Consider the following 22,859-nt stretch of genomic DNA (forward strand, 5'->3'; position numbering starts at 1 on the left):
AGTGTAGAAGTCCGGCCGGTGTAGCTCAGTGGTTGAGCGTCGACCTTTGAACCAAGAGGTCATGGTTCAATTCTGAGTCAGGGCACATGCCCGGGTTGTGGGCTCAATCCCCAGTAGGGGTTTTTCAGGAGGCAGCTGATCAATGATTCTCTCATCATTGAAGTTTCTCTCTCTCTCCCCTTCTCCCTTCCTCTCTGAAATCAACAATAAAAATATATTTTAAAAATGTATGAGACTTGCATAAGGAGCCCCAGTCAGAGCATAGAAACATTTTACATACGCCACAGCACTAAAAAACGTTTAAAGTCGCAGGCAAGTGCAGGAAGAGAATGGCTGGGGTGAGGAGAATCAGCAAACTGGAAGCTGCTATGGAGTAAATAAATGCCTCGTAGCGTGGAGGGAAAGCGTAAGAAAGCCATGAGGAGGGAAATGCGAGGCTTGCAGGACAGTTCCAGGAGGAACAGCTGCAAGGGACAGGAGCTCTGAAAGGAGCTGGAGGGGAAATGAAAATGAAAGAAACACTAGAAGAAAATGTGTCTGGCCTGAAGCTGGCCTGCGACGTCTCCCACTCCAAGGCTAAGGAGAAAGGCTTGCAGAGTTCCAAACACAACCGGTTACGCCCAAAGGCAGGAATCGAGGGGTCCCAGATCCCTAGGGGACTTGGAACAGTGTCCAGGGACACTGGTGATCTGATCAAGGGGCTGTTCTCCTGCTGTGTTGGAACGCATTGTCAGGGCAAAGGAAAGAACACCGTGACAGGACAAGGCAGAGAGGGCCCGGCCTCGTTCCCTTTTCCCCGTGGAAACTCCCTTCTCACTGAGACAGTTCAGTCATGACCAAGACCTCAAGGTAGAGCAGACGTGGGACACAGGAGATGGTGGGAGTGGTGACCCTTGCACAACACGTGGTTCAATCGGCATATGTCTGGGGTTTTGCACAGTAATTGCTCAGTAAGTGTTCTTGAGATCTATGCCACATACTGTGAGGCTAGGGATGGGAACGCCCGGCCCCCGGGCCGGATAAGGCCCGTGAAATCATGTGGCCTGGCCCCGCCAAGGCATTGGGGGTGAGTTAATTAAATGTTTGACCAAATACAGCAGGCTGATGTTTAAGTGGATAACTTTGTATGGCCCGCGAATGATGTTATAAATATCCAAACGGCCCTTGGCTGAGAAGGGTTCCCCACCCCGCTGCAAAGGAAGCCTGCATTCTCCTGGGCATAAAAACAGGGTCCAACTTAGCAAACCCAGGAGTGGAGGGAGCAAGGGGTGCCGTGCAGGCAGACACCCTAAGGCCACATCCGGTTGGGGGAGAGGGAGGAAGTACAGGGTCTGCTTTGGTGCCTGAGGGGTGGTGGGGAGGGCATGGCAGGGAGAGTGGCAAAGGCAAATACCATGGGAGGTGTTAACGTAAAAAACCATTGAAATCTGCAAAGAATTTTTGTGAGTTTATTTGAGCCAAACTGTGGACATATGCCAGGAAGCAGAACCTCAACAAATTGAGATAATGCTCCGGAGAATGGCGGGGTTACATCTGTATTTATACATTTGCAATCAAAGGAGGGACGTAGGTGGGTTACATGAAATTCATTGGTGATAGATTAAGGAGGAGGGATAAAGCAAAGCAGTGGAAACCCCTGGGATTGGATGAAAAGTAAAATGATGGACACATACTTAGGTGGGTGCAGGAACAGTTAACATGATAATGAAGGAATTTGTGGTATCTGTCCTGGAGCCCAGCACATTAGGTTGTGCCCCAGGGGGTCCAGAAAAGGGGAAATTACAAGTTACCCAGACATTTCAAGGGTATCCTATCTAATAATAGACAAACATGGTAATTGACCATACCTTCGCTATGCCTCCCATTGGCTAATCAGCATGATATGCAAATTAACCACCAACAAAGATGGCGGCTAATTTGCATACTGCAGGCAGGGTGGGACAGCACCATCCCGCCTGCCCTGCCGCCATCCGGGCCAGCTATCTGTGACCCGGGGCAGCAGGCATCCATGTGCAACCCAACCTGGGGTGGCAGGGCAGTGCAGCAGTGATCGGCCAGCCCGCCCGGCCGCCATCCGGGTGTCCCGTGTGCGACCAGACCCGGACGGCCCATGTGAGACCCGTCCAGGGCGTCCTGTGTGCGACCCGACCCTGGGCAGTGCCCCAAACCCTGGATCGGCCCCCGTGTGCATGACCCAGAGAGGCAGGGCAGGCACCGAGGGATCGGGCCTGCCATCTGCCACCCGGGAGTGGGCCTAAGCCAGCACGTGGTTATCTCCTGAGGGGTCCCAGACTGTGAGAGGGCACAAGTGGGGCTGAGGGACACCTCCCCCACTCCTCCACCCCTGCCAGTGCACAAATTTTTGTGCACTGGGCCTCTAGTGTTATCATAGATGCTAAAAGACAGATAGGCTCAGTTAAGGTAAAGGTTGACCTTGTCAGTGAAGATACTGGCCCAGGACGTAACTGCCCACCATAACTGCTTTAGCTAAAGTTTAATTCCAGACCATGCTTTGTGGTGACTTTAGTCTCTGAGTTTGCAAGACCGCCATGCAGGCCTCCCCTGAGCGCGTCAGGTCAGCCTGTGGCCCCTTTCGTCCACAGAGGGGCCATCACTGCCATTTTCTTTGAGTACGCTAACAGGGAAATAGCTGTTTATTTGTGCTCCACCTGTCTTCCCCTCCCCCCTCCCCCTCTGTGTCCCCTTTCTAAGTCCCTTTATAAACACGCTCCCAGCCCGCTCTGCAGTCTCCTTGGAATCGCAGCACAAGTGGCCAGATTCTGACGGAGGGCCTGGTGCTGGTCACACGGCTCCATGTCACCAGGCCGGGTGCCACCGCGGGGGCTCCTGTTCCACCCACACCTGCCGGCCCCTCCGCACCCCCACACGCGCACCCACCCACCCACCACCCACCCACCCTGCACGGTTGCTGGGAGCTCTGAGCCGCTCTGTGAGTGGAGTGGCCACTTACTCATCTCTGAAGGCGAAGGCGAAGGCGTGCTGCTGCTCAGGGGCCTGGCGGTGAGTCATCAAGCGCATTTAGAAGTTCCCTTCGGAGAAAGGAACATTGAGGGGGTGCAGGCAGCTCCGGGGCAGCAGGAGGGCCTGGGCACAGGCCTCCCCCGTCCCTGCCATCTCACCATCACCGTCACCGTCACTAGTCACCGGTGTGGGTTCTGCAGAGAAACAGAACCCACAGGATGTCTGAAAAACCAGGTTTATGATGAGGGACCCGCCCACGCGGTCTGGAGGCTGAGAAGTCCCACTACCTGCCGTCTGGGGGCTGCAACCAGGACGGCCGCAGGTCAGGTTCAGTCTGGTCCGGTCCGAGGGCCCGAGGCCCGGGGCACCGAGGGGTGCGGGCGGGAGGGGGTGGATGCCCCGTTCAGGCTAAGAGCAAACCGCCTTCCTCTGGCCTCTGGGTTCTATTCAGCCCCTAGGGGATGCAGTCCGCCCACACTGGGGAGGGCCTCGCCTATGCTCAGTCCTGACCCCCTGCTGAAGTCTCCTGGAGACCCCTCACACACCCAGAAACAAGGCTCGGCCAGCTACCCGGGCACCCTCAGCCCAGCCACGTGGCCACAGGAGCAGCGATGGCTTGGCTAACAGGCCACAGGGCTCCGTGTCACCGGGCGGGGGCGGGCGGCAGAGGCAGCAGTGACGTTTGCTGTACGACCTTGTCTCTGGCACCCCACATCTCTCTGTGGCCCTGAGCCCATCTGACCAACGTCAGGGTGCAGGAGGACGTCCGTCATGCACTCCCTCAGCAGCCACCCCAGAGCCATGGCAAGACGGAAACACTGGCTCCCTGCCCTGGGGCTTAGGGCTGTTTTGGGAGCACCAGCCACTAGGCAGAGAAGAGGGATGGGCTGACCACGGGGAAGCCACGCCTGCCTGCGGGTTCCTGCAGGGGGGATTGCTGATGGCTGTGGTGGTCAGGGAAGGCTCCCTGGAGGAGGTGCTGACTTCACTCTCCTCCTCCTCCTCCATCTTCTTTTAATAGGCTTTATTTCCTAGGCCCTGTTAGTTCACTGGGAAACGGAGCAGTGTACAGAGTTTCTGCATGCCCCCGACCCCACCCCACCCCAGCACAGCCTCTCCCATCAGCCTCCCCAGCTGGTACACTTGCTGCAGTCAGTGAGCCCCACGGCACGGCGGCACCCAGAGTCGAAGTTTACACGAGGGCTCACTCCTGTGGGGTGCATGTGGGGGTGGGGGGCACATGTAGAGTGACCTGTATCCATCACCACAGTCTCACACAGAGCGGTTTCCCTGCCCTCAAATCCTCTGGGCCCCCTGCCCACCCCTCCCTCCCTGCCTGCCTGTCACCCCCGACAGCCACCAACTTCCCATCCCCACATGCTGTGTCTCCAGGACGGCCTGTGGCTGGAATCACGGTGTGTGGCTCTCGGGCCAGCTCTTGTCACTTCGCCACACGTGTCCGGTGCCTCCACGCCCCGGTGATGCCTCGGTTCAGCCGAATACCATCCCACCGGGTGGCGGGAGCGTGGTTCACCTACTCGCCACCCACTGGACCCGAGGGGGCTGCCCTCACGTCAGGGACCTGAGCGTAGGGGTCATCAGGTGAGCCCGGCTTAGGGACACGGGGACCCACTGAGGGCCACCTCAGCACCGCCCTGCACCCTGCGGGTGCCGGGAAGGCCCGGGAGCTGCCCCTGGAGGGCCGGCTCCCTCGAGTCACACCAGACACCAACACGTCCCCTTCCTGAACGGTCTCCGCCTCTGGTGGCTCCTTATCCCAGGCCACAGGTGGGGCGTCAGCGGCTCTGAGAGGTCAAGGACGTGCCCAAGGTCACGCTGCGACCGACACCTCTTTTCCATGACCGTCCCCATCCCTGATGCTATGCCACGCCTCCTGCAGACCCCACGGGAAACCCAGCCGGCTCACTGGGCGGGGCCCGGGGCTCTCAGGAGAGAAGACTGGGGTCACTAAAAGCCCTGTTACACAGCACCCGGCGAGCTCCTAACTTCCTGCCTCCGTCGGGAGTGACAGCTCTCAGACTGAGCTCCCACTGTCACCTCCACAAACCCCACAGGTGGTGGGAGAGGAGCCTCTTGTCACTTCAGCAGAAAACAAGAGAAGAACACTCGGGCGTGGGGCACGCAGGCAGAGTGAGGGGGAGCTGACAGCGCCCCATTCAAAGCCACCCCCACTTTCCAGGCGGGCGAGGCTTAGCAGCGGAGACGGGAACAACAGTGTCTGGCGGAGGAAGCGGGGAACAAAGGGCTCTGAGATGTGTGGGGGCAATTTGGACAGTTGTGCAAGAGACATTGTTCTTGCCAATTGTTAGAGACGTAAGTTACCCAGAGAGCTTGCTGCGCTCACAGGCAATTGTGTTCCTTACACTTTGATGCAATGGGAGCTGCCAGACCCGCCTGGGACTCGCTGTGTGCGGTGCTGATGGACCTCGGACGGGGGAGGGGCCAGGGGGCGCGGGACATGGTGTCTGCGTGCCTTTGTTGAATTGGAACACTATCCTAGAGAACAGAGAGGACGGGTGGCGGTTCGGCACTCCGCTTGCCTGTGTCCCGACCCGACCCCGGACCCATGCGCGGCCATCCTCGCGTCCATCCGCCCTCAGTCCCTGAGCCCAGGGCAGGACAGCCCAGGGGATGTGAGCACACGGATTCCTGCAGGGGACACGCCGGGGCCCAGGGCGAGCCTCACCGGGGGCAGCCTAGCGTTATTGTCAGCATGCAGCTCGGACATGTGGGGGCCTGTGGAGCCCAGGGGGCCGGGGGCAGGGGGGAGAAGCTAGCAGCCGAGCTAGGCCCTCAACAGAGGGAGAGGGCCTTCGGGAAAAGGCGGAGGAGGGCGACCGCAGGTGGGCCCAGCAGGAGTGTGGGGTGACCAGGGCTGGGGCTATGTGCCCGCCCAGCGAGCGGCCGTCTGGTGGGACGGCTGGGTGTGCGTTACCGGGAGGACAGGGAGGAGCCGGAGCTTTCTGCAGGAGGAGCCCCTGGGGCCTGGGCAGGGGAGACCTGGTGAGAGCGGCTGGGATGGCCGCCACCACAGCCCCATGCGAGAGGGTGTGCAGTCAGCGACTCGGAGCCAAGTGGAGACTGGATGCGCCACCGCTGTGGGGAGACACCCCTGCTCTTGTCCTCCTGGCGGCATGAGGACCGTGGGCCGCCCCCGCTGGCCCCCCTGCCCCACCGGCCACGGCTCTGAGCCCCATTCTGGGCAGCAGGTCCCATGAGAACGTCAGTCAGCGAGCGCAGTCCCCACAGAGAGCCGGGCGATCAGAACCCATTCAAGGCGTAGCTGCCCGTGCCTGCGGCCACCTGAGATCTGGTCCCAGCACCACACAGACCGCCTGTCCTCGCCTGGACCTCGGCTCCCCATCTGTGACATGGTGGGGTGGCCCAGCTCCTCCCTCTGTCATCTCACTCCTCTCCACGCTCAGACCCGTCTACTTGACACAGAGATGGGCGTGCCAGCGCCTCTAGAATGGTGGCCACCCTAAACCTTCCAGCCCAGCCCCTGGTCTCCCAAGGCCTCGAGGGCGAGGAGGAAGAGGAGGAGGAAGAGAAGGGGGGAGGAGTAGTCCTCATCTCCGCAGAGAGGGAGCCCGGGCTCAGGCTTCGGCCCGAGAGGGACCCTGAGAATCTCATGGTCCAAGGGCCTACACCTTATGGATGGAGGAGAGAGCGCGACTCGCCTGAGGTCACCGTGGCGGCGGGAGCACTGCGAGCACTCAGCACGCCGTCCTTAGCTCTGCGGCCCACCAGGCTGGCCCCACGGGGGTTCCACTGTGGAAACCAGGGCTGTGGCCTCAGGGGGCACCTCCTTGGCAAATGCAGGTCTCTGAGCAAACATGCCTCCAGGAGGTCGGCAGGAATTCCTGTGCGGGAAGGTACGGGGTGGGGGGCGGGTCTGCATGTGTGTGTGGGGGTGCGGGGAGGGAGGGTTAGGGGTAGGGTGACTTTTTGAAGTCACTCCAGTCCTGTTCCTGGCATTTTTTCGATTTCCTAGCTTCTGGTTGTCAAACCAAATGAACAACCACTTGGCTCTAGTGCCCCCTAGTGGCCACAGTTTTAATAACAACTCTGAGGACAAAGATAAAAGACGGGACAGGACAAGCACCCCCAGAGGTGTGTGGAGGGCGGAGCTCTGAGCCTCTCGCCTGCCTGCAGGCCACCTGGGGACGGGGCGGGCGAATGGGCGGCGTCTGCTCAGCGTGTCTCGGGGAGCCTGCGGCTCTGCACGCGGGGCGCTCCCAGGTGCCGGCCAGGCCGCTGCTGCTCCACATGAACTTCGTGCACCTGCCCCCGAGCAGGCGCCTGGGAGTGCTTCCCTGTGCCTCTCACCATCCCGCGTGAGGGACAGGCCAGGACCCTGCCGGCGAGGGGCGTTCTCGCGGGGCCTCAAAAAGCCAGCACCCCCACATCCTCAGCAACGTGCGAGAAACACCAGCCACAGCAGCTACAATGACACAGGTTGCCCCGGGACTGCGCGGCCACATACCTGATGGCCCAGCGGAAAGTACAAGGGGGGGCCCTGAAGCAGGCGGAGTAAAGCCTTTCCCTTCAGAATATTTATCACGTAGACACTGTCACAGGGACACCAGGGACATGTGAGTAACCACGTAAACTTACAAATTGTGGAAATATGTTGGCGTCATAATTTATATCGTGCAAGAAGCAATGCCCTGTGCATGGATAGCTTGGTTATAAGACAGCTTGGTCTTGCTTTGCTGCAAGTTCCTTTACTGGCTCACCACATTTTACATTTTTAAACACTCGCTTCTTTTATTTTAGAGAGAGGGAGGGAGAGAGGTTTGTTGCTACTCGTGCGTTCATTGGTCGCTTCTTGACCAGGGCTTGAACCCACAACCCTGGAGTGTTGGGACGATGCTCTAACCAACTGAGCTGCCCTGCCAGAGCCACACCTCACCTTCAGTCGATAAGATGGACAGTAACATCAGCTGCCCCTGGCAAATGCAAGTCACCATTTTTGATAATTTTTCTTTCTGAGGAGGATTTTCCCGCGGCTGGGACTGGTACTGGCGCTGTGAAGAGTGTTTTGTAGGCTGTGATACTGGGGGTTACAACACTTGCTGCAGCTCCCACAGCCCATTAGCTACTTGGGAAGGAATTAGGAGGGGCTACACCGTCAGGCTTCATTATGCTAGGAGAGCTCTGCCCTCCAGGCTGGGACTTGCTTGCGGCCCTGCCACAGGTCAGCTTGAGGCTCGACCCTAGAGCCGCTCCCTACAGTGGACCTCAACGGAAATGCGTTCAGTAAACAGAATTCCACTCAATGCTCCAGAAATCCCTGCGGGGGACCCTGACCTCACCTGGCTCCCTCAGAATTTCCTAAGCTTGTTTGACGACAGCCCGCTTTTCAGGGGCCATTGTGCCTGACAGCCCGGGAGAGGGTGGATTCGACAGCAACAGAGCCAGGCGCTGCCTTTCAGGGGAGGGGTGAGAGGGGCCTCACTCCTGCTGTCCAGAAAGTTCCCTCTGGCTCCAGTGAGATAGTTTGGACTAGGAGGGAACAGCCCCTTGTGGAGTCTGCAGACCGCTGCAGGGGTCAGCACGGCTTCTTCCGGGAAAAGACTCACCTGATTGTCCTTGGAGGCAGCTGAGCCCCCCCCCTCCCCCGCCAGCAGCCAACAACTGGGTGATTTCCATGAAAGGCCTGTTAACGTAAAAAAACCATTGAAACCTGTAAAGAATTTTTGTGAGTTTATTTGAGCCAAACTGTCACATATGCCGGGAAACAGAACCTCAACGAATTGAGATAATGCTCCGGAGAATGGCGGGGTTACATCTGTATTTATACATTTGCAATCAAAGGAGGGACGTAGGTGGGTTACATGGAATTCACTGGTGACAGATTAAGGAGGAGGGATAAAGCAAAGCGACGAAACCCCTGGGTTTGGATAAAAAGTGAAATGATGGACACATACTTAGGTGGGGCGCAGGATCAATTAACATGATAATGAAGGAATCTGTGGTCTCTGTCCTGGTGCCCAGCACATTTGGTTGTGCCCCAGGGGCTCCAGAAAAAGGGAAGTTACAAGTTACCCAGACATTTCAAAGGGTGTGTTATCATAGATGCAAAAAGACAGACAGGCTCAGTTAAGGTAAAGGTTGACCTCGTCAGTGAAGATACTGGCCCAGGACGTAACTGCCCACCATCACTGCTTTTAGTTAAAGTTTAATTTCAGACCATCCTTTGTGGTGACTTTAGGTCTCTGAGTTTGCAAGACCGCCATGCAGGACTCCTTGAGCCGGTCTGGTCAGCACGTGGCCCCTTTCGTCCACAGGCCCATCTGGGTGCTTGGCCCTCAGCTGGCTTTTCTGTTCATTTAGGAAGATCACTTATCTGTGCCGGGAATGGAACAAACACCAGCTCTGAGAACTGGGGGTTCAGAGGGGAGATGCTCTCTTGGCTGTTTATCTAGAGCAGCGGTTCTCAACCTGTGGGTCGCGACCCCTGAAAATACATCCTGCATATCAGATATTTACATTACGATTCATAACAGTAGCAAAATTACAGTTATGAAGTAGCAACGAAAATAATTTTATGGTTGGGGGTCACCACAACATGAGGAACTGTATTAAAGGGTCGCGGCGTTAGGAAGGTTGAGAACCACTGATCTAGAGACTGAAGCGAGAGGAGGAGCCAGAACAGGGCTCCCGCAGACGGGGCGTGAGGCGAATGAGGACTGGATGGGCGTGCCAATTACCCTGCCGGAGCCTCAGTTTCCCCTCTGTGTAATGGACAGGTGCAGGCCCTACACCTCCTGATCCAAAGGCTCCGCCTCAGGGGGAGGGGCCGTGGGCGCTCGAGTGAGACAGACCAGTCCTGGGACCAACAGGAAAACAGAAAAGACCCTCGCTCTTAGATGGGTGTGGACCTGAGGACAGAGAAACATACACGGGCTCCCGGAGGGGCGTGGTGACCCTCAGAGCAGGGGAAGTGCATGGCACGGGACACCTCTTCTGCAGCCCACGGTGCTGGGGGACAGGGGACAACATCTCGGGGCTCTGGGAGGGCCTTCCGAGCCTCGATAAAGGTTAACTACCTCCCCTGAGGCCCCAGAACACCCATGACCACAGGCCTGGAAGGGACACCAGACGCTGACCCCAAAGCCACCTCGTTCCTGCCTGTGACCCAAGCCCGGCTCTCCCGGCCCCTCCTTTGAGCATCAGAACCTGGTTCCAGGTGAGAGAACTAACCAGCCCGCCCTCCGCCCTGTGGCTCAAGGGCCCCAGCGATCAGGGGCCCTGCGGAGACGGGTCCATGGCTGGCCAGGCACAGTTCTCGCGTGAGCCCCAAACGTCACCTTGGCACCAGGGCAGGTGACGGCCCCCTCTTACCCGGTCGTAGGAGCTCAGGGGACGGAGAGATCCCTCGAGGGTTTTTTTCTTCTTGCCCTTCAGTCAGCCCTCTTTCCTTTTCTGAAACAGAAACACCAGAGGAAAACCTCACCTGTCAATAATGGTTGACCAGATCTGAATCACAGTTTACAACACTAAGGACCATATACAGAAGTGTCCTCTTGTGTCCATGAGTCACCCACATGGCCTCTAACCTCTGAGCAACCCTGCAGAGTAGCCGTGATCATCCCTGGAGGGCGAGGGAGCCGAGGCACAGGAGGGGATGCACCCACCGCCCCAGTGTCCCCCCACAGGTGCGGGAGCAGGGACGGTGCCTCTCATTCTATTATGGCTGCACAACAGTCATGGTGCATGATCTGGAATGCAACTCAAGCCTGGCCAGCTGTGGCTTGGTGGTTGAGCATCTATCTGTGAATTAGGAGGTCATGGTTTGATTCCTGGTCAGGGCACGTTGCAGGCTCAATCCCTGGTGTGGGACATGCAGGAGGCAGCTGATTTCTGATCTGAAATCAACATATATATATTGCCCGGCTGGTGTGGCTTGGTGATTGAGCATCAACCTAAGAACCAGGAGGTCAGGGTTCAATTCCCAGTCAGGGCACATGCCCGGCTTGTGAACTCAGTCCCCAGTAGGGGGCGTGTAAGAGGCAGCTGATCAATGATTCTCTCTCATCATTGATGTTTCTCTCTCTCTCCCTCTCCCTTCCTCTCTGAAATCAATAAAATTGTATTTTTTTTTTAAAAAAAGAATGCAACCTAAGGTTTAGGCAACAGGTTTCCAGGGGCTGGGACCAAGCCTTGACACTGGGAGGTGGGGGTTAACACCTGGGCTTGATTGGCGCTCAGCCTGGGTCTACAGCTCAGCTCTGCCACTGACCTGCCATGTGGCCTTAGGTCAGTGGTTCTCAACCTTCTGGCCCTTTAAATACAGTTCCTCATGTTGTGACCCAACCATAAAATTATTTTCGTTGCTACTTCATAACTGTAATGTTGCTACTGTTACGAATCGTAATGTAAATATCTGATATGCAGGATGGTCTTAGGCGACCCCTGTGAAAGGGTCGTTCAACCCCCAAAGGGGTCGAGACCCACAGGTTGAGAACCGCTGCCTTAGGTAAACTGGTGGCATCCTGTGCCTCAGTTTCCCACTTATAAAATGGGGATCCTAGTAGTCCTTAGCTTGTGGGTCACAGCATGGACGAAACGTGTTGATATGCGTGTAGTTCTTGGAACAGAGCCAGGCGCGCAGGACGTGCTCCCTTAGTGCTATTGCTATGCTAGGACGTAGGGCCCCTCCCGCTGAAGCCGGTCTCAGGAGGGAAGCCCAGGCTCACTCTTCATCGCATTCCTTGGTCCATTGACAGTACCTGGGTGCTGGCTGTCATCAGGACCCTGTGCCAGGCTCAGAGGCTAGAGGGCTGGCTGAGACACAGGTCTGCCCTCAGCAGCTCAGTCTAATGGTGGAGACCATCTCTCTATATATAAACCCTAATATGCAAATAGACCGAACGGCGGAACAACCGGACAACCGGTCGCTATGATATGCGCTGATCACCAGAGGGCATGCATGGAACATGGAGGGTCTTGGCAGAGGTGGCAGAGTGTAAACATGATGGGCATTGGCCACGGTGGGATGGTGGAGTGTGAAAGATGTAACAGCCGCAACCTGCACGGCTAGGGTTCAGGACCTGGAGAAGGGCTGCACACAAATGAAGAGACTAGACAAGAAATACGAATTTGGAAACTACAGGGGGCCAGGCGGAGAGTCTTTCTCAAGAGGAAAAGCTTCACTGGTGCTCAGGCCCCGCCAGCCTTTTTTTCAATTTTAGATACACATCTTGCCCTTAGGCAGGCAATTCCGATAGCAGACAGACTATCTTAAAGGTCAGTAAATATTAGTAAAGATTCACTTTGAGACTATTAGGTCAGGAAATTGCTTGAGCCACCATTGTCTCGATTGACCAATAGGTGCATAGCTTTGGCCCTTGCCAAAGCTCAAGGTCCATCAGCCTTCTGGGTTCCTTGTTTGCACTTTCCTGATAGTGTAGACAATGGATAGCTTCCAGCAGTGGAGCAAGTGAGCAGGGGCATCAGACCAAGGCAGGGCACTGGTTGCTGTCATCGGGGCGAGCCTCTGGTAGTTACTGAAAATTCTTTGCTTCCACATGCCGTGGTCCCACCACCGGGTGCTCGCACCTGCTGACGGCGCTGGCCCTGCTCATACCTGCTGCTGGTGCCAGCCCCAATCACTCCGTGCCATCAGCGGATGCGAGCCGGGCGGCACCATCAGTGCATGGGAGCAGCGTCGGCAAGAGCGGGGCTGCTGGCAGACGGGGACTGGGAGCCGAGGCAGGAGGGGCTGGGCGGGGGCACAGAGGATGGGCCGAGAGCTGCTCCTGTGCCCACCACAGTCTTGCAGCCCACAGTTCCTTTCAAGGTGCACAAATTCGTACACTGGGCCCCTAGTTGTATATAAACAATCGCAACAATTCATTGTGGGGGAAAGGGTTACAGAATGGCAGCCTGGACGCCTGGCATGCGGGGCTCAGTGTCAAATTTCCCTAAACCAAACACACACATGTGCCCCAAATGGCGGCGAGTGATTAAAACGTGGCCTTGAAAACCTCAGTCTCAGCTTTCCAGTTTTCAAAGCTCCCTCCCAGACATGCCCATTTTTGGCCTTCCCAGGGGTCGGAGGTACACGGCTGGGTAGTGGCCCGAGAGCAGAGGCCAAGAGCCAGGGAGCCACTGCGTGCGCTAGTGAGACGGGCTGCAGGCACCCAGGAGGCGGCAGCACGCAGCAGGTGAACAGTTAAAGACACGCTCCTCGCTCACTCCTGTGCGTGTCCGCTGTGCTGATCCCCGAGCCTGAACCTGACGGAGACCATCCCTTCAGCACCGCGGAGAGCTCCCAGGGCCCCGGCGGGCTATGACTTCAGTAATGAACCCTGAGAGCAGCGGCCTGTCAACATGGAGCTCACCGGGGCTTTGCAACAACGTGAGCCTCACACTCCCCAGTCAAAGCAAAACCCACAATCACTCCACGTCACAGGGGGGCGCTCAGAAAGATGATGGGAGCAAGACGAGCGGCAGTGACGAGCCAGGAGCACCCCGGGCTTGGAGCCTGCTCCTGAGGGAGACCCCACCGCAGCCCCGGGTGAGGGGGATGTGGGCCAGGTCACCTGTGCCCGCCTCACAGCAGCTACCGTCTCTCCTCTTCCCGCTCAGCCCTCTGCTGTTGCACAGGGCGGAAGCTGTTTTTTTAATTGGAAGAAATACTTTAAAATACATTTTATTGTGCGTCTCTCTATTCTATTACTATAGGTCAAGAGTCACCATAACTGGGTTTGTCGCTTTGCTGCCATCCGGGCTCTGTGTTTCGGCTTCTTTATGAAAAACAAAGACCCTCCTGCAAGCTTCCTGTGTTTGCCCAGAAAGCATAGTTCCCGCGACAAAGGCACCTGGGAGCAGCGGGCGTATTTCCCTCTGAAGCTGCCTCTCCCGCCGAACTTCCCACACAGGACTTGTACCCGACTGACCTGCCCTACATACAGCCACGTCCACGGTGAGCTGATCACTAGCGCAGGGCGTGGCTGTGTGAGAACATCTCCCACACGCCCGAGCACATCAGCTGCAAGGGAAGAGGAGAAGTCGAAGATGACTGAGCAAAGGAAGGTAGATTTTTTAAAAAGCGTAGCCAGCAGCAGAGCAGAAAACCAACTGATGGGAGAAAAATCCGTCCCAGTAGGACCTTGACCAGCACAGACCTTCCAAGTTCAAACCAAACTAGTGAGGCTGTTAACTCGGGCTGCCTGGTGGGGGGAGTGTTAGGAGAGTGGGGCAGGGCATCCATAAAAAGACATTGAGCATAAAAGGGGCCGTTTGTGTAAAATTATACCCGTGCATCTGCGCACAGGGGCGGCCCGAAGGCCGGGTCACACGAGGGCCCAAGGGGGTTAGCAGGTTTGGCGAGATTCAAGGTGACCTCTGTTTTCTCCCTAAAGCTGCCAGCTTGAATTCTTTGCGATGAGCATGTATTATTCATAGAACAGGAAATGCCACAGAAAGGGTGTTCATTGAAAGGTAGAGAGGAGCCAGATGCAGGTTCTGGCCTAGGGACCTCGCAACAGAGAAGGCCAGATGTCCCTGTGATACGGTGATGGGGAACATGGGCACCCTGCCTGCCTCACACCCTCCCGGTGGCCCTGCCTACCTCTAAGGAAAATCCCACAGGCCCCATGACGCTGCAAGAGCCTTGCTCAGCTGCCTTCATGTCCACCAGTGTTTTTTTTAAAACATTTTATTTTGAGACTAGAGGCCCGGTGCACGAATTCATGCGCAGGTGGGTCTGGCTGGCCCCCTCCCCATGGGGGCCCATCAGGCGGGGCTGGCGGCTGGCGGGGGGGGGAGGGGTGGGCATGGGTGGTTGGCCAGCTGGCCCGGCTTCCGATTGGGGTGTTGGAGGCCGATTGGGGGCCGGGTTGGCCGGGGGCGGGGGCCAATCGGCCTGGATCAGGCTGGTTGGCTGCTGCAGTGCACGTCATAGCCACCAGTCATTCTGGTGGTTCCGCTGTTCCAGTCGCTGGGCTTTTTTTAAAAAAAATATATTTTATTGATTTTTTTTACAGAGAGGAAGGGAGAGAGATAGAAAAGTCAGAAACATTGATGAGAGAGAAACATCGATCAGCTGCCTCCTGCACACCTCCTACTGGGGATGTGCCCGCAACCAAGGTACATGCCCTTGACCGGAATCGAACCTGGGACCTTTCAGTCCGCAGGCCAACGCTCTATCCATCGAGCCAAACCGGTTTTGGCCAGTCGCTGGGCTTTTATATGTGTAGATAATTGTAGAGTCACATGCAGTTGTAGAAAACAATACAGAGGGACCAATCCCACTATGCCCTTCACCAGTTTCCCCCAATGCTGACACCTCGAAAGACTGTAGCACAAATTGACAGACCAGGCAGTCAGCATCACTGCAACCCATTTGTCTCATTTGGATTTCCCTGGCTTTGCATGGACTCATGTGTGCATGGTGTGTGTGTGTGTGTGTGTGTGTGTGTGTGTGTGTGTGTGCGCGCGCACAGTGTGTGCACCAGGTGTGTGTGGTGTGTGTTTAGTGCTGTGCAGGTTTATTACATGTAGATTCGAGTGCCCTCCACCGCAGTCAAGATTCAAAACAGCGCCACAGCCGCCGCCCTGCCCCCTCCCCACCTCCTGGCAACCACTGGTCCGTTGTCTGTGGCTACAGTTTGTTGTGCTGATTAAGTCAGGTAAATGGGCCCGCACAGCTGCTTCACTTAGTCCAGTTCTCCTCCTGGGTGTGAAAGTGGGTGGATGGAGAGCAGGGACGGGGTCAGAGGGACCCAGCGGTAGTTTCCAGATCCTTTTGGCAGAGTCACTTGGACTCTCCGGGTCTCGGTTGTCTCATCTGGAAAATGGGCAGCACACAGCCTCCTCTGCAGGGACGGGGAGTAGCTTTTCCCCGATGGATGCCAGTGGCGCTCACCACCTGAGCACTCTTAATGGCCCCAACTCCGTCTGAGGTGCGCCACCATCGTAATCTCTTTAAATAGCCTACTCGGCCTGTAGGAGGGGCTGTTCTTCCCGTTACTCAGATGAGGGACCTGAGGCTCAAGGCGACCCAGGGGGCAAATGGGGGAACCGCCATTCACGCTCCAGACTGTCTGGCAGGTGTGGGTGTGGCATCCTTTCTATTTGACAGGGAGGGGACCGAGACTTCATTGCGACGCAGCTAGTTTGTGGCCGAGCCAATGCCAAAGCCTGGTACTCCCACTCCTTACCCAGCACCGACTGGTTTCTCTGTGCCTCTCTGCCCCTAGGAGCTGTGTGGGGGGAGGGGGGGGGGCTTTCCTTTTGTGTCTTCCCAGCAGCGCAGAAGTAGTCTCCTGCCACCGGAGCCAGGCTGGGTGGTTTGAATGCCCACTCTGCCACCGACCAGCGGGGGGAGGGGGGTGGCTTAGGAAAATGACTGACCCTTTCCATTAAAAGGAGACCTGTCCTTCAGGGACCATGTCCTTCAAGGACCATGGCTCCAACTGCCTGGTCTGGCCCTCAGCCTGCCTCATTGCCACCATTGCACAGCCTCTCGCCTCCACTGCCCATCGGTCTCCACACACATGCCAGAGTCTGCCAACCTCTGCAGGGTATCCCCTCTCTTCCAGATCCCTTCATCCCCAGGAGTCCCCAGGGGGCCTTCAGCCTCTCGACCTTTTGTGACCTCTAGGGGGCAGCAGGCTGGAAGCCCACACCATGGTCTTCATGCTGTCCCTCTGGCCCCTCCCTCCTTGTCTCAGCTCAGCTCAATGTTTCCTCCTCCGGGAAGCTCCCTGACCATTTGGGCAGCTCTAGGAGTTCTGTTCTCTGCACTCCTGTTGCCCCGGCTACCCCAGCACAATGACCCCCACACTCTCTCTCCCTGCCCACGAGCCCTTGAGGAGAGAGACCGGATGTTTCCACGCCAGGTCCCTGGTACCAGGCAGGGCACCAGCACGCAGCAGATGTCCGTCAGCAGCTAGGTGTGTGAGTTTGCACTGGGCTGTTGGGCTGCCAGGCCAGGGTACCACAGACTGGGTGGCACAGAAATGAGGCGATTACAGGCCTGGAGGCTGGAAGTCCAAGGTCAAGATGGGGGCAGGGCGGTTCCTCCCGAGGCCTCTCGTTGGCATGTGGATGGCCATCTCCTCCCTGTGTCCTCACGGGGTCGTCCCTCTGTGCCTGTGTCCTCATCGCCTTTACTTATAAGGACACCAGTCAGATTGGATCAGGACCCACATCAATGACCTCATTTTACCTTAATTATGTACTTAAAGACCCTACAGCCCTGACCGGTGTTCTCAGTGGGTAGAGCAGTGGCCTGCAGATTGAAGGGTCCCAGATTTAATTCCGGTCAAGGGCACATGCCGGGGTTGTGGGCTCGATCCCCAGTAGGGGGGGTGCAGGAGGCAGCTGATCAATAATTTGCTCTCATCATTGATGTTTCTATCTCTCTCCCTCTCCCTTCCTCTCTGAAATCAATAAAAATACATTAAAAAAAAATAAAGATCTTACCTCCAAATTCAGTCACATTCTGAGGTCCTGGGGGTTAGGACTTCGACACATGAATTTTGAGGGGTCATAATTAGCCCACAACACCCTCCTGCTGTCTCTTCCCCCCTGACCCCCTGTCATCACACTCCTCTCATACTGGGGGTGTTGGGGAGGCCGAGGGCATTTTTGGGGAAGAAGCTGAAAGGAAGTTGAGTCCAGGATGCCTTCATTTGTGCTTAGTGGGTATGTTTATATGGCTCCCAGCTGGTCTGTGTAGGTCAAACTATTGCTCCCTGGGCGGGTATATCGGCTTCCAGGATTATCCTCTCCACACTGTGCCAACCCAGGGGCACGGGTGGGAACCTGTGTTGGGGTGCCTGGCAGCAGAGTACATGGGTAGAGGAGGAGACACAGGCTTACAAGGTGATCTTTCAACAGGGAGACCTGGACTTGCAGACCTGCAGTCACAGGAACCCGGGCATCCGCGAGTCCCAGACCTCCCAGGCTCCCGCTGGCCTCGCCTCACCTGGGGCGCAAAGTGGAACCCCCGTGGCTGGGTCCTGCTGCGTGGAGGTCCCCCCTTCAGTGGGGTGCAGGAGAGCCCAGGCATCTGCCTTGTTCATGTGCTCCCCCAGGGGCACCGAGCTAAGGAAGTGCTGGTTGAGTCACTTCCTGGTTTGAATTTATACGATTCTTTTTATTGAGAAAATTAATACGATTGCAATAAGAAAGCTGAAAAAAGGAATTCTTCCAAATCTTAGTGATCATTTATGAGAGAATGAGAGAGGTTTTCCCAGTTGGGACAGTGAATGAGCATGACTTCCAAAAGTGAGCGATGAGGTGGAAAGTGTCCTAAGCGACATGGAAAATGCCACCATTGGACGAGCACGCTGGATTATTCAGTTTTTTCTCGGAAAAAAATTACAAATCATTACAAATCATTGTCCTATAAAAATACAACCCAAAAGGATGAAAAAGCAAAAAAAAAAAAAAAAAAAAAAAAAAAGAAAGAAAAGAAAAAAGTAGAGAGAAAGCTATTATAAAGGTGGTCAGGTAGTTAATTTTAAAAATTATTATTTTTCTGGATTTATAAAGTTTGTTACCTGTCAACTTGAAACATTGAACAATTTGTTTTTTAATTATTCTAAATACATATTCACTTTGGTGCCTAATTTTGTATTAATTTCCCTTAAATTTTTTTTTCTTAAAGGGGCCTCCAAATAGAAGCTTCAGGTCCTATAAAACCTCCCCACTGCTGGTTGCCAGCTCAGTATCCATCCTCCCCTCTTCTGCACACACAGAGCCCTGGTTTTGTTTCAGGTAACAATGTCCATCCTTACATTATTATTATTATTATTTCCACGAAGCCAGGGGTGGCCATGTGACCTGCTCTGTCCAATGAACCCTGAGGGAAGTGATGTGTCTCTTCCAACATGAAGCTGTAAAAGCCGGTACAATTTGCCACCTTCCCTTCCTACTGCCCAACTGACCCCAGGTACAGTTGAGATAGACTAGCATTAAGCAGAGCCCTCTGCTGGACCAGATGGGATGTGCTGGGTGAGCAAGAAAGACGCTGAGATTTGGGAGTGTTTGTTACTGGGGCTTCACATAACGCATCCTGTCCAGTACCTTTAAATACCTGCATACAGCCCTAACCGGTTTGGCTCAGTGGATAGAGCGTCGGCCTGCGGACTGAAGGGTCCCAGGTTCCATTCCCGTCAAGGGCATGTACCTTGGTTACGGGCACATCCCCAGTGGGAGGTGTGCAGGAGGCAGCTGATCAATGTGTCTCTCTCATCGATGTTTCTAACTCTTTATCCCTCTCTCTTCCTCTCTGTAAAAAAAATCAATAAAATATATTAAAAAAAAATAAATACCTGCATACATCTGACAGTATTCTGAGCGCCCTGCCTGGCGAAACAGCCCAGGATGAACAATAAATTCTCTCCTGTAGCTTATGCGATGCCCTGGCCTCTGCCCACCTCCCGCCTCACCTCTCTCTGGCCCAGAGACATCTGCTGTGTTTTAGTCTCAAATATGCCCATTGTCCTGGAACAAGGTGTTTCCACGCTCAGGAGGACGCTGTACCTGGACGCCCCGCCCTTTCTCCTCTTTGCTGGACTGGAAGTTGCGAGGACAGTGGCTTTCTCTCAGCTGTTTCCTGTGGTAGCCCTAGGTCTTAATGGCTGCCTGGCTCCTAGTAGGTGCTCAATAAATATTTGTGGGACAAACGGAAAGAATGAATCCTTGCCTAGCTCCCTGCGTTCACTCCTCTACTGTTTGGTGATGGGGCTTTGCCTGGTGGGGATGACCTGGGGCTCAGGTGTGAGACTCCCGCCTCCGCCACTTGCTACTTGTGTCACCTTCAGCATCTCCCTTTAACCTCTGACCGTGAGATTCCTGTACAAAGGCGAAAACATCGTAACGCGATCTTGTGTCTTCCCCACCACCAATTGCCTGATGATCACAGCCCCAGGTTTGCATACCCTCCTACACCCCCCACCCCAAACCAAACAAGCCTGGATGCGAACCCGCTGTGGGTAGGGACAAACTTCCCCGGGCCTTAGCTCCAACTGGCGCCCGAAAGCCCCCAGGGACAGCTCCTACCCAGCGGGCACCCAGAAGCGGCGCTCACCCACCCAAGGAACCCCAGCCCCTCCCCGGCGCGGGCCGCCGGGCCCAGTGCGCACGCTCCGGCCTCCCCGCACCTCCTCTCCCGGCCGCAGAGCCGCTCCCAGCGCCGGCCTAGGGCGGGGGCGGGGCGAGCGCCACGCCCTCCTCTCTGACTGACAGGAGGACCGCCCAATCGTCGGGGCGCCTCGGGGGCGGGGCGGGGCCGCGCGGGGAGCCGGGCGCCGGGCGGCCGCGGGAGCTGCAGCCCGGAGTGTGCGGCACGCGCGGGCCGGCCGCCCCGAGCACTGTCACCCGCGCTGCTGCCACGGGACCCGCGCCCCGCCGAGCCGCGCGCACAGCAGCCAGGCGTCACCATTTGCCTCCGACGATTTTGGGGTTTTTTTTGCACGCATCCTTTTTCTGTTCCGTTTTGTCCTTTTTAAGGCGGGGGCGGCGGCGGCGGCGGCGAAGGCTGGGACGGGGAGGGGCGGCCGGAGGATGCGGCGCGGGACTGCGCTCGCTACGCCCGCTGCTGCTGCCCGGCTCGGGCCCGAGCGCCCAGCAGGTGGGTACAGGTACCCCGGGGGGACGGGAGGCTCGCGCTGGCCAAAGGGGACCCGCGGACCCCGCGACCGATGGGTGGACCGGGCGGCAAGGGACGCGGTTACCGGTGCCGCCCCGCCCCATCGCCCACCTCTCCTCCTCCAGCCTTCGCGCCCCTCCTGAGTCCCCTGCCACGCTCGCTTCTCACCTCCGTGAGCCCCATCCTTCCGTCCCCATCCCCCACTCCTCTCCAAATGCCCCTGCATCCTCCCCGCCAGGGACTCTGCGTCGCCTCTCTCGCTAGGACCCCTCCCCATCCCGCGCCAGCCCCTCTCTCTCCCTCACGCCACCCTCACGTCCTCTCTCCATTCCGCCCCCGAACTGAGGAGGGGGAGGGGACCCACCCAGCGCCTCCAGGGAGTGGCTGGGGGGCGTGGCCGGCCCGTCCCCTCCGCGTCCTACCCGCAGAGTAGGTCAGGGTCCCCCAATCCCGGCCGAGGTGGCACAGAGGATGGAGCCCAGAGCCGCGACGCGGCGGCCAGGGGCCGGAGGGTGAGGCCGCTCTGCCTGCACTCCCGCCCCACGCACAGCACACGCTGCCGCGGCCCCTGCCACGCACACCCCCGCGCTGCTCCGCTCACGTGGGCGCCGGGGAGAAGGCTGGAAAGATGGGAAGAAAGGCGGGTACCCACCTTCCTGCCCGGCCGGCGCGCCCTGGGCGCACTGGGCCTCCGCAGATGGCGCACAGGGATCGGCTTCAGTGGGTCCGGGGACCTTGCCGGGCACCCTGGGTGCAGGCGGCGGCCTCTCGGGCCTGCGATAGTGCGCCACGCCCTCGCCCTCGCCTCCAGCTCCCTCTCTGCACCTCTCCGTCACGCCACCCTCTTTGCTGCGGGCCCCGGAGGGCGCAGCCTGGTCATCTCTGATGGAGGCCGCTGGCCAGGCTGAGCCTCTTGCCTTAGAAGCACCCCCCTCGCGCCCCTCCCCACACATCCTAGTCTGCTCTTCTCCTGCCGGCGGCGTGGTCAGCCTGGGCTCCCCGCCAGCCTCTGCCAGCTCCTTAAGCGCTGGAGATACTGTATCGAACCGCTGGGCCGCTTCCGCCACCCCGGCCATTCCATGCGCGCTCACAGGCACCCTGTCCTTGGCCTTTGCTCATACTGTTCCCTCTCCCGGAAGGCCCTTCCTTCAACTAGCCAGCTCCTTGACCAAGGTCCGAAGCCCTTGCCCCCCCTGAGCTTCCCTGTGTGCCAGAACTGCTGTCCCTTCTGCTGGGCTCTGCCTACCTGGCCAGATAGGAAGTGGGGGTGGGGGGGGGTAAGGAGGGTGCTGCCGGGACAACCTCAGCCCCTCACACAGGGGGGGTGAGGGCGTGGCTTGCCCCTAACTCAGTGTGACCCACTGTGTGGGGGAGGCTGGGGTAGGAGCTGGCTTCTCCTCCAGGAACTGGGCAGGTGTGTGGCATTTTCATGAGCTCCATGGATGAGGAGGGGCAGATTTGCGGAAGGGGTGGGGTGGTCAGGTGCCCCATCAGGATGCTTGCCCAGGTGGGCATTGTCCGTTCCCGGGAGACCTGCTGCTCTGAGGACACTGGCATCACTCAGTGGAGGCGGATGGATGATTGCAAAGTTTTGTTGTTGTTGTTGAGACTCGCACACGTGGTCTGTAATGCTGAACATGGCTGCTCCCAGTCAGCGGTAACGCTCACCTTGAGTCTTTTCACATCCAGAGGCCCCTCAGAGGGGCAGAGTGTGGGCTCAACGAATGAGATCATTGCCATTTTCCTCCTTCACAGCCATCCATGGCTCCCACTGCCCCAGGACCGCACAGGTTCCTCACATCCTGGCTTTCCCGGCCCAATTCTGCCCCCCTTGCCACACTGTCCCAGCCACACGTGCACCTCTGTGTCCCGCTGCTGTGTTCCCTAGACACATCCTCACACGTAGGTTTTCCCCGGAAATGTTCCCCTGCCTTGCTTGTCTGGAGAACTCCTATTCATACGAGAAGGCCCGACTCGCATGCTATCCTTCGTCGTGTCTCCGGACTCTGCCAAACAGAGTGTGTGGTTCTCTCATCTGTGCTCTCTCAGGACTTGATTCCCCTACACGGTATAGTATTTATGTCCCTTTTCCTTCAGCAGACCGTGCCCCCTGGAGGCGGGGGCACAGTGAGGTCTGAGAGATGGCGGGCTTTGCTGGGGCCTCCGTCTTCCGGGGAGGCAGTCACTCGGGCACTCACACTGCCAGGGCCGAGAGACACACACAGAGGGGCAGACCGCG

General features: G+C 57.3%; 1 protein-coding gene and 1 long non-coding RNA gene across 6 annotated transcripts in view; one reads left to right on the forward strand and one right to left on the reverse strand.

Annotated features, from left to right (window-relative positions):
• Positions 1 to 9,139: 9,139 nt before the first annotated feature.
• LOC118666342 lies at positions 9,140 to 21,151 on the reverse strand. Of its 2 annotated transcripts, none has more exons than XR_004970941.1 (3): positions 21,043 to 21,151; positions 10,354 to 10,434; positions 9,140 to 9,355 (listed from the first exon to the last, which is right to left on the reverse strand). It is a non-coding gene; the product is annotated as an uncharacterized LOC118666342 (long non-coding RNA). The 2 variants fall into 2 exon arrangements; XR_004970940.1 differs by having other exon boundaries at positions 20,985 to 21,151.
• The window catches only part of JAKMIP1 (janus kinase and microtubule interacting protein 1), a 68,923-nt gene continuing 66,341 nt past the window's right edge, over positions 20,278 to 22,859 (forward strand). For all 4 annotated transcript variants that reach the window (XM_036328531.1, XM_036328511.1, XM_036328520.1 and 1 more), the window contains exon 1: positions 20,278 to 20,602. The gene's annotated coding sequence lies outside the window, so the exon portion shown is untranslated. The remainder of the gene's footprint in view (positions 20,603 to 22,859) is intronic.

Source organism: Myotis myotis, unplaced genomic scaffold (genome assembly GCF_014108235.1).
Source record: "Myotis myotis isolate mMyoMyo1 unplaced genomic scaffold, mMyoMyo1.p scaffold_m19_p_1, whole genome shotgun sequence".
In the NCBI taxonomy this organism is placed as follows: domain Eukaryota; kingdom Metazoa; phylum Chordata; class Mammalia; order Chiroptera; family Vespertilionidae; genus Myotis; species Myotis myotis.